The sequence below is a fragment of the Lissotriton vulgaris genome, unplaced genomic scaffold (genome assembly GCF_964263255.1).
Source record: "Lissotriton vulgaris unplaced genomic scaffold, aLisVul1.2 SCAFFOLD_950, whole genome shotgun sequence".
Classification (NCBI taxonomy): Eukaryota; Metazoa; Chordata; class Amphibia; order Caudata; family Salamandridae; genus Lissotriton; species Lissotriton vulgaris.
The window spans coordinates 99,592-108,903 of NW_028253017.1; the positions used below are offsets into that span (position 1 = coordinate 99,592).

The window sequence follows — 9,312 nt, forward strand, 5'->3', positions numbered from 1 at the left end:
GGCCGTCACCCCGCCCTCTGTGTTGCTTCTCCCTCTGTGTTACTTCGCCCACCACAAGCCCACTATCCGTGTTACTTTGCTCCTGTCCTCCCTCTGTGTTGCTTAAGCCCCCATCCTGTCCACCCTCCATGTTGCATCGCCCTCTTTGTTGCTTGCCCCCTGCACTCCCTCTATCATGTTACTTAGCCACCCGCCCCTCCATGTTGCTTACACTCCCCTGTGTGTTGCTTACCTTCCACCCGCCATTCTTTTTTTTTTTCTTTTTGTTTACTGATCCAATTCAGATTGATAAACAAAACGAAAAAAAGGGCTTGTATCATTTTAAAGGCTCATGTATGCTTTGTGTGCATGCTGATAAAATGTTGTCATGTCGCTTTGTAGACTTTTTTTTATTATTATTATTTTTAAAAGCCATGCTGCACAGCATCCTGGAATGCTGAGCAGCATGGCTAGAGAACCACTGGCAAAACTAACATCACCCAAAGTCGACATGCTTTTGCTTTGCCAATACTGGTTACCTGCCGAATATTCCAACAAACAGCTTGTGAGTATGCTCTGCTTGCGAAACACTAGAAGGTAATATTGCCCTATGTTTGAAGACACTTTAAAACATCATTTACCAATGCGGTCGCAAAACAATAGTACATGGCATTGAGACTCGCTATTGGGAAGGGGCGCCCCTTCCTAATAGCGAGAGTCGCAAAAACTATTTTACGATTCAGTGACTCGCAAAATAGCGTTTGTACATGTCTGGACCCTTTATTGCGGTCGCCAGTGGGCCGATCACCTGTTTGCGGCCGCATAAAAGGGTCGTACATCTGGACCGGAGTGATTTAAAAAAATTCTCTGAGATATTGAATGAAGACAATACGAGCTCATTTTGCAAAGGGCTACAAAGCAGTCAAAAGGGTGAGGGGAGGACTCCGTCACCGAAACCCACTCACTCAGCGTGTCAGCTCCCTATCACCAGTCTATGTATATTGGGTGAGCTCATGGGATACAATCCAGATGAGGAGAACGAGTCATAAGAAAACTCTCCAATCACAATAGAAATGGGTAAAGAAACAAAACTACAGAAGATGAGACAAAGGCAGGATGCGACAGGGCAAGTGATGTATAGATGCAGGGCAACGCAGGCTGAGAAGTGAGAAACAGCAAAGCGCAGGGTGGACAACAGCGGGGTGAGGTAGAGAGCTTGAGAAGGACAAGGATAGGTAGACAACAGAATGACGTAGGGTGAGAGAGGTAGGAGGCAGGTTCAGGGAGGGGAAAGCAGAGGGCAGCAGAAACCAAAATTGAGTAATGGAGAGTTTGAAGTGTGAATCTGAAAGTAACAGAGCATGGTGAGGCTAGAGTAAGGGAGGTAACGGATGGGCAAAAATCGAGCAAAGGAGAGCAGTAAAAAGGGTATGACGAGGCACGTGATAAGAGAGCACCAAAGAACGACAGAACGAGCTAAAGGGTGAGAGGCCGGACAGCAGGTGCTACAGGGGTGAGAGGGTAAGACAAGACAACGATGGCACAAACAGGGCAGCACAGGCGGGTGCAGTGGGAAAGCGGACAGCAGGGGCACACGAAGTAAAATACAGCAAATGTAGTAGAAATATAGGGGCATATTAAAAAAAATCTAGGAGCGTGGTGCTGTGCCAAATTCATCAGCGCCTCGCTCTGGCATTTGTAAAACACGGATATATGTTGATACCACGCATACTTTTAGCACGCATACCATTCCCACGCATTTTTTACAACGCAGGACCTTTTACAACGATTACCTTTACAACGCAATACACTACAACGCAGGTACTATTACAACGCATACCATTACAACGTAAGTATAGGTAAGTATATAATATATTTTAAAATAATGTAATTAATAATAATTTAATTTTTTTAATAAATTAATAATTATTTTATTATTAAATATTTTAAGTATTTATATTAATTTTAATTTATTAATTTGTAAATATATATGTTAAAAATACCCCTGTACCCCAAAACCCAAACCTGAAACCTGAAAATACCCCTGTACCCCAAAACCCAAACCCAGCCCTGAAACCTAAAAATTCCCCTGTACCCCAAAACCCAAACCCAACCCTGAAACCTAAAAATACCCCGTACCCCAAAACCCAAACCCAACCCTGAAACCTAAAAATACCCCTGTACCCCAAAACCCAAACCCAACCCTAAAAATACCCCTGTACCCCAAAACCCAAACCCAACCCTGAAACATAAAAATACCCCTGTACCCCACACTCCATACCCAACCCTGAAACCTAAAAATACCCCTGTACCCCCAAACCCAACCCTGAAACCTAAAAATACCCCTATACCCCAAAACCCAAACCCAACCCTGAAACCTAAAAATACCCCTGTACCCCAAAACCCAAACCCAACCCTGAAGCCTAAAAATACCCCTGTACCCCAAAACCCAAACCCAGCCCTGAAACCTAAAAATACCCAAACCCAATACCCCTAATAAATGTTTTTAAATAAAGATAAACTTACCTATACTTACGTTGTAACGGTATGCGTTGTAATAGTATCTGCGTTGTAGTTTAATGCGTTGTAAAGGTATTCGTGGTAAAGGGTCCTGCGTGGTAATAGTTTCGTGGTAAAAGTATTTCGTGCTAAAAGATGCGTGGTAACAGTTACATAGTGATGCGTCGTATTCACTAGAATACTGTGCCAGTGCCACTCTGTGTTTCCCGTAGTGCTGGTGCAAAAAAACTTCCTAGCGCCAGTGCAGGCCCCCTGCAGCAATGTTGCAAGGCTGCCTGCACAGCAGGGGCAGTTATTCATGTGCAGGAAAGGTCGCCTTTCTGCTCATAATCAATAATGGTGATTTGCTCTTTCTATGTAAGCTGCAGAATGCAGCACACATAGAAAGAGCAAAAAACGAGGAGAAAATAATAATTTACCCTCTTATTGCAATTCTAATGCCTGGTAAACCATGGTGTTTGTTTTTGGTGCTGCCTCAGCCTTGTAAATCTGGGGCAGCGCCAAAAAGCAATGAGTGTTACGGTGGAACACCCACAGCAACACCCATTGCACACCCCTTTGCCACAGAGGGCTGTGGCGGAAAGGGGCATATTTACAAGGTGGCAGTAAGCCACGTTAAGTGGCTTAACACCACCTTGTAAATATGGGAAATTGTGCTAAGACACCGGAGTTCACAAAAAGTGACACTCCTGTAGTGATAGGGGCTTGTAAATATGCCCCATAGCGTTGGTCAGGTGGGATATGGGTTTGGTGGGAAACAGCAAGACAGGAGAGGCTAAGAAGGCAGGGTGAGGAATAGGGTAAAAGAGGGCAAAGAATGGAGAGTGAGGAGGGGGAAACAAGTGCACAGAGTAAGAAATTAGGGATTGACTAAACAGAAAGAATGAAAACATAGGAAGAGGGAGAGCAGCGAAACCTAAGGGCCCACAGGGGCACGCTCTCCGGAGCTGAAAAGCAGGACTCAGATGCGGCCAGGTGGACAGGGTTCAAGACTCAGAAGCTACCAGGTGGTCGGGTTCAGTTTCTCAGTCAGTCCTGGAGCCAAAAGTCCAGGGCTTTAAGTGGGCCGGGTCCTGCTGGTGCACCGGCAGTTCTAAAAAGCAGGTGCGGAGATGGGTTTCTATCAGGTTCTTAATTTTTACTCTCAGTGTGAAGAAAAAATCTTACCTCTGCAGCAGTGCCAGCCTTCACTGCCTTTGAGGTAACTTCAAAGAGACGCGTTCTAGTCTTTCACAGTCTCATCCTTTCAGAACTGAAGCATTTTCAATATTCTATACAAAATGGCCATAGGTGTTGCTCATCTTACATAACAACAACCGTTGGCAAAGCCAATAGCACTGACGTGTTGTAGATGTAATGTTACTTGTTGTATTATATAGCTGTTTGCAATGACAGAAACGGCAAACTACCAGGCGGGCGGCACACTATGCTAAGCACAGATTTTTACCTTGCGTGTTTTTAAGCCACGCCCGTAAATACACCGCCCACGTCCCTTTGAGAGACCCCCTAGTTTTGTAATTGCGCTTCAAGCCCTGCAGTCTCATTTGAGAGTGGGGCGCACTGGGAGGGGCGGGCGCCGGGCAGCCATGCGCGCGATACGTACGGTTGCACCTTGTTGAAGAAGTGCCGCCGCACCAGGAGGGCCAGGGTGCCGAGGACCAGCATGGTGGTACACATGGCCGAGCCCTCATCACCAGGCGCCGGGCTGCGGCCGGCTCATCGCTGCGGGCCCCGGGGAAGGCGGCTTCTGTCTGGAGCAGGCTGCGGCGCGGTGTCCTCGCCACCCTCTCGGCACACTTTAATGATCCGTTTACAGGGATTAGGGATAAAGGCGAGGATTTATTCGAGGCATTCTCAGAGTGGCGTGAGGCGGGCCGGGGACGGCCAGAGCAGAGGGGAAGGCCCTCTAATCCCAGCTACGACCCGCCCCGGGCCTAGAGACAACCTGTGAGGGGCGAGCCCCAGTGACTCAGGGTGGGGCCAGCACCTCGTCGGTTCGGCTCCACCCCGCCGTGACTCTCCTTTGGGACAGGGCGTCAGGCCATTCACCACTTGCAGGAGTCAGTCGGTGCGTCAGCACGGTGCACCGGGTCCAGAGCCGGTCAGTGCTCCCCCTGAGCCCGCGTTGCTTGTCCTGGCAGGTCCTTGGCCTGTCCAGGTGCTCTCCGTGCCCCTGAGCCAGTATTATTGTCCCGAATCTGCCCTTGCTTGTCTCTAGGTCTCATACCTGCTTACTGGGTCCACCCTCCGTACATCTGCACCGTCATGTAGCTTGTAAGTGCCCCTCTATAACGCCTCTCTTCGTTGTGCTGCCCTCCCTTCCCTTCTTTTTCTTGCTCTCTATCTCACTCTCATTGTATCCCTTTTATTATCCCATGCTCGCTCATTTCCCTTACATTTTCATTCTCTCTTCACATCTCATTTTTCTCCCAGTCCAATTTCCTATATGTAATCTGACCTGCCTTCTCATTTCCAACCTCCCCCGTCCTTCTTTCTTCCTCTCATTTTCTCCACCTTTCCTTTTGTCCTAAATTTTCTCTTTTCACTCACCGTTTCTTTCTCACCGTCACCTTCTCATTTCTTCCCTCTCCTCCCAATCCCTCTTCCCCCCTCCAGTTCACTCAACTCTTAAATTATATCACCAACTACAACGTCCCCTCCGTATCTCTACATTTTCTCCTCTATCCTGCTAGCTCCTTTCTTTGTTTCTCCCCACTCTCCTCTATTCTTCCCTCACACACAAAATGCATGCTCAATTTAAATCGCGCTTCCCCTTGACTTTTCTTTCTACCATTTCCTAGCAAGTTTTTCTTCCCCCCCTTCCCCACCTCTTCTTTATTGTTGTCTATTTCTACACATCCCATTACATTTCTTTTTTAGAGTTAGATTTTGGATTTTTCTTCATTGTTTTTGTAGACGTGAACATCCATCAACTGCAATATGCAGCTTTTTTTTCTCAACAGGTTTTCAGCTACTTACTAAAATAACATGTATTTGTAAAGTGCAGACTCACCCAAGGGTATTTTGTGCAGAATAACAGACGTTTATTTTTACCCATCTCAATGGTGCTCATTTTATCAACTTCAGATGGATGGAAGGTGGAGTGGACTTGCCGGGATTTGAACCTTTGACAATGAGTTCAAACACTGGGCCTTGAAGTGGGTTCGTTAGTCCACTAAGCTACTAGACCCAGCAGCCACTGACCATTACTTAACGCTCACCAACACAATGCCAAAGAAACCTCAAACATGCTCACATGTATCAAAGACAATAGTCCATTCTAAACCTTCTATTATTCAACCTCCATCTCCTAAGGACTTTAGGCATCTTAGTCAAAATTCCACCACCGCCCCCGCTCCCAACGAAAATCTCTTTCTTAAAAGGAAGCATCCATGTCTTTCTTCTAGTATTCCTGCTCTTGAATATCGCTGCATCGCCAACCTCAACATCAGGGATTTCAATATATCGCGGTCCCTACATCAGGAGTATCATTACCACTGTTTTATTTCTAATCTATTTAATTATAACTATTTTTAAATGTAATTTATACATTCCAATGATAAAAATATGTTCTTTTTGTTTTATCTATATATATTACATTGTATTATATATATCAAGTAATTGTCAAAGAAACAAGACGACCTCTAACCTAGAGGAATACAAAGATGCATTGAGCATCCTATCCTATGATCTGGCAATTCTAAATGTAATACTATTAAAACGTTATCACCTCACTTAAGCCTCACCTACAACGTTCTTACATGCACATTGAATAGCAAACACTCTCCCCCACTACAACTTCACATTTCAAATCTTTATTAGGATATATACAGAAATCAATAACAGCAAGAGAGGACAAAGAGAAATCTCGAGGCTCATTTATGAGGCAGTGCGTCACTTTTACGCCGCCGGAGCGTCACTTTTTGTGACGCACCAGCAGCGTAAAAAATGCGCCTTGTTGCGCCATATTTACAAAGTGACGCATCTAGGTAGATGCGTCACTTTGTAAACCCCTGCGCCACATTATACCTGTGCCAGGTATAATGTATGCAAGGTGGGCGTATTGACGCAAGGAAGGGTCGTAGAAGTGACGCAGTGAAATCTATGAGATTTCACTGCATCACTTTTAGGATGCCGTTGCGTCAAAATCTTGCGCCTGCCTCACAGCAGGCGTAAGACTGACGCAGGCCCTTTCACATGGGGCTTGCCCCATGTGAAAGGACGCATTGCTGGAGGTGCGTCACTTTTGTGACACACTCCAGCAATGCGTCACTTTTGCGCTTACAGATACATCAGAAATACTGACGTATCTGTAACTCCTTGCAACATGATGCGTCACACATTAAATATAACGCATCAGAAATGTCGCAAGGAGTGCGCACTGAGAAGTGACGCATCTCTGCTTTCACGCAGCGATGCGTTATTTCTCATAAATGAGGCCCCTCATGTTTTGCCAACACCGGAAAATTTAAAAACAGAATATTAGTACGGGGTTACTGTTTAATTATTATAGTGCAGATGTTGTGGTATACACACAACTAATGATACATAAGTTAAAAATGTTCCTTATTACATTGTTGAAAAACATTTCTATTAAAATGACACATCAAGCTAAAATTGAACTGCAGATGTTCAAAAACTCTAATGTGCATAAAAAAGCACAGTGTTATAGGGCCATAAATATATATACTTTTCAAGGATTGGAACATATGATACATGATTTACGCTAAAAGATGCCATAAATAATACAATTCAGACAGTTTGATTAAAACCATCCAGTCCCTATTTCAGCTTTCTTCATAACACAACATTTCTAAATGGGTCAATGTTTTACGCCTTCGGTAAGCCTTCTTTATATATATCAAAAGGGTGTGACATGTATAAGGATCTGACAAGTTACGTAAAAAAGTGAAGGCCTCTTGATGGTAAAAGAGGCCCGGAGTTAAAAATTGGGGACACATTGTACATGATCTAATATCTTTATAGAATTTGCAAAACAACATGAAATGGATTGTTTCTTCGTCTAGCCGTTCTGTCGTATGTGTACCCCGTAGATTTGCTGGCCATAGCTCAGATTTAGAGAATAATAATCCACATTTGTAAAGCGCACAGTCACCCATAAGGGTCTCTAGGCGCTGTTGGGAAGATTAAGCAAGCTATTGCCCAGAGTCACATGGTGCCGGGCTAATCTGCCGGGGATCGAACCGTGATCCCCAGATTCCGTTGCCCTAACACCTCTCACTAGAGGATGGAGCAACTCTAGGCGTAATCTAGTTAGCAAGAATCTATCATGGGTGTCATTCACATATATCAGATAGCCTTGTATCCCCTCTTGTATTGGGCTCAAGCAATATCTCTCCAATGATGGCTTAGGTCTTTCCCAAGACTCTCTATGTGACACCCTTTTCCCCATAAAAACAGTTCTCAATTCTCTTTTGCTGAATTGTAAGATACAGGTTGGATCCACGATACTGAAACTTTCCTCTATTTCCTGTTGTAAGCCATTCATGAACTGGAGCCATGGTATTTATTCATGGTGGTCAAAGCTCCAGACAATCCCTTATGGTTTCTCTAGTAAACTTGGCGCCTGGTTGGCTCCAAATACTATGCCATTTAAGGTAATTCAAGGTACTGAGTTTTGATAGAATCTTCTATGTACATGATATCAAGTTCTTTATGGATGATGTAGGCAGAGGGTGAATGAGGGACTTCCAAAATCCTGTGTGGGAAGATAGTCTCCTGCATCTGGATCAAATTACTTTTGTCTTGCCCCAAACCAGAGCCCTGTATAGTGCAACCAGGAGACATTTAGTTTTATAGTTTTATAAATTTGATTAGTATATTATGGATTTACTGCCTAGTTTTTTGGCAAATCTAAAAACTGCCTTTATAGCCCTTATACATTTTAAATTAGTACTTTTGAGGTGTAGTGCCCAGTGTCCTCTCTGAGAGAACAATAGGCTCAGATAACTGAAGGTCATCACTCGTTCTAGATGGTGGCCCACAAAAATAAAGGCTTTTTCCCTTTTTCTTCCTCTGGCACAGAGCATGGTGTATGTTTCAGTTACATTGAGGTTTAGGTCTCTACCTTTCATAAAAATAAAAAAAAATATTTATCAATAGCTGGAGGCTATTAGCCATCCTAGATAACAGCACCGCATCATCTGCGTATATTAAAATAGGGTAAACACGGGTACCCACTAAAGGCATGTCTGCTTTTACTCTCTTCCTGAGGCCATCCACCCCATTAATTTATAGTTAAAATAAAATAGGTGCAAGGACACATCCCTGCCTGAATCCACAGGTTACCTGAAATTTGTCCTTACACTCCGCAATCTTTTCCACAGCATACCAAGGCTTTTCAAGATGCGTGAAGCTGTGAAAGGTGGCATATAATATCTACTGGCTAATGTCTGCCACAGTTTGGTGTGGTTCACTATGCCAAATGTCCTACTCAAGTCTGCAAAGCAGAGATGAATATGCCCCTCACAGGCAAGTGTATATTTACTATATTACTTCTCATTCGGTGAAAGTTGAGGCCCTGCTCCACTGTGCCCATTTCTTTTTTTGAACCCATATTGTGAGTCAGTCAGTATATGTTTTTTTTTAGCCCAGAATTCTAGCTTACCTAGTATCACCCTTCCCTTCATTTTCAGAGAAGAATTTAATAAGGATATTTGGCGATAACATTGAGCATCTCCCCTTGCCCCTTTTTTGGAATGGGTATAATAATACTATCACCCCATGTTATGGGGTAGTGACCTTTTGCCACTGCATTAAAATTTGGGTTAATATCGGTACCCATAGTGATGT

At 44.2% G+C, this 9,312-nt stretch overlaps 1 protein-coding gene across 3 annotated transcripts in view; it reads right to left on the reverse strand.

Moving 5' to 3' along the window:
- The window catches only part of LOC147661188 (uncharacterized), a 101,604-nt gene extending 97,091 nt beyond the window's left edge, over positions 1 to 4,513 (reverse strand). The window contains exon 1 of one of the 3 annotated variants that reach the window (XR_015306011.1): positions 4,103 to 4,513. The gene's annotated coding sequence lies outside the window, so the exon portion shown is untranslated. The remainder of the gene's footprint in view (positions 1 to 4,102) is intronic. The other 2 variants (XR_015306013.1, XR_015306012.1) reach the window with 2 other exon arrangements.
- Between the last annotated feature and the right edge of the window lie 4,799 nt (positions 4,514 to 9,312).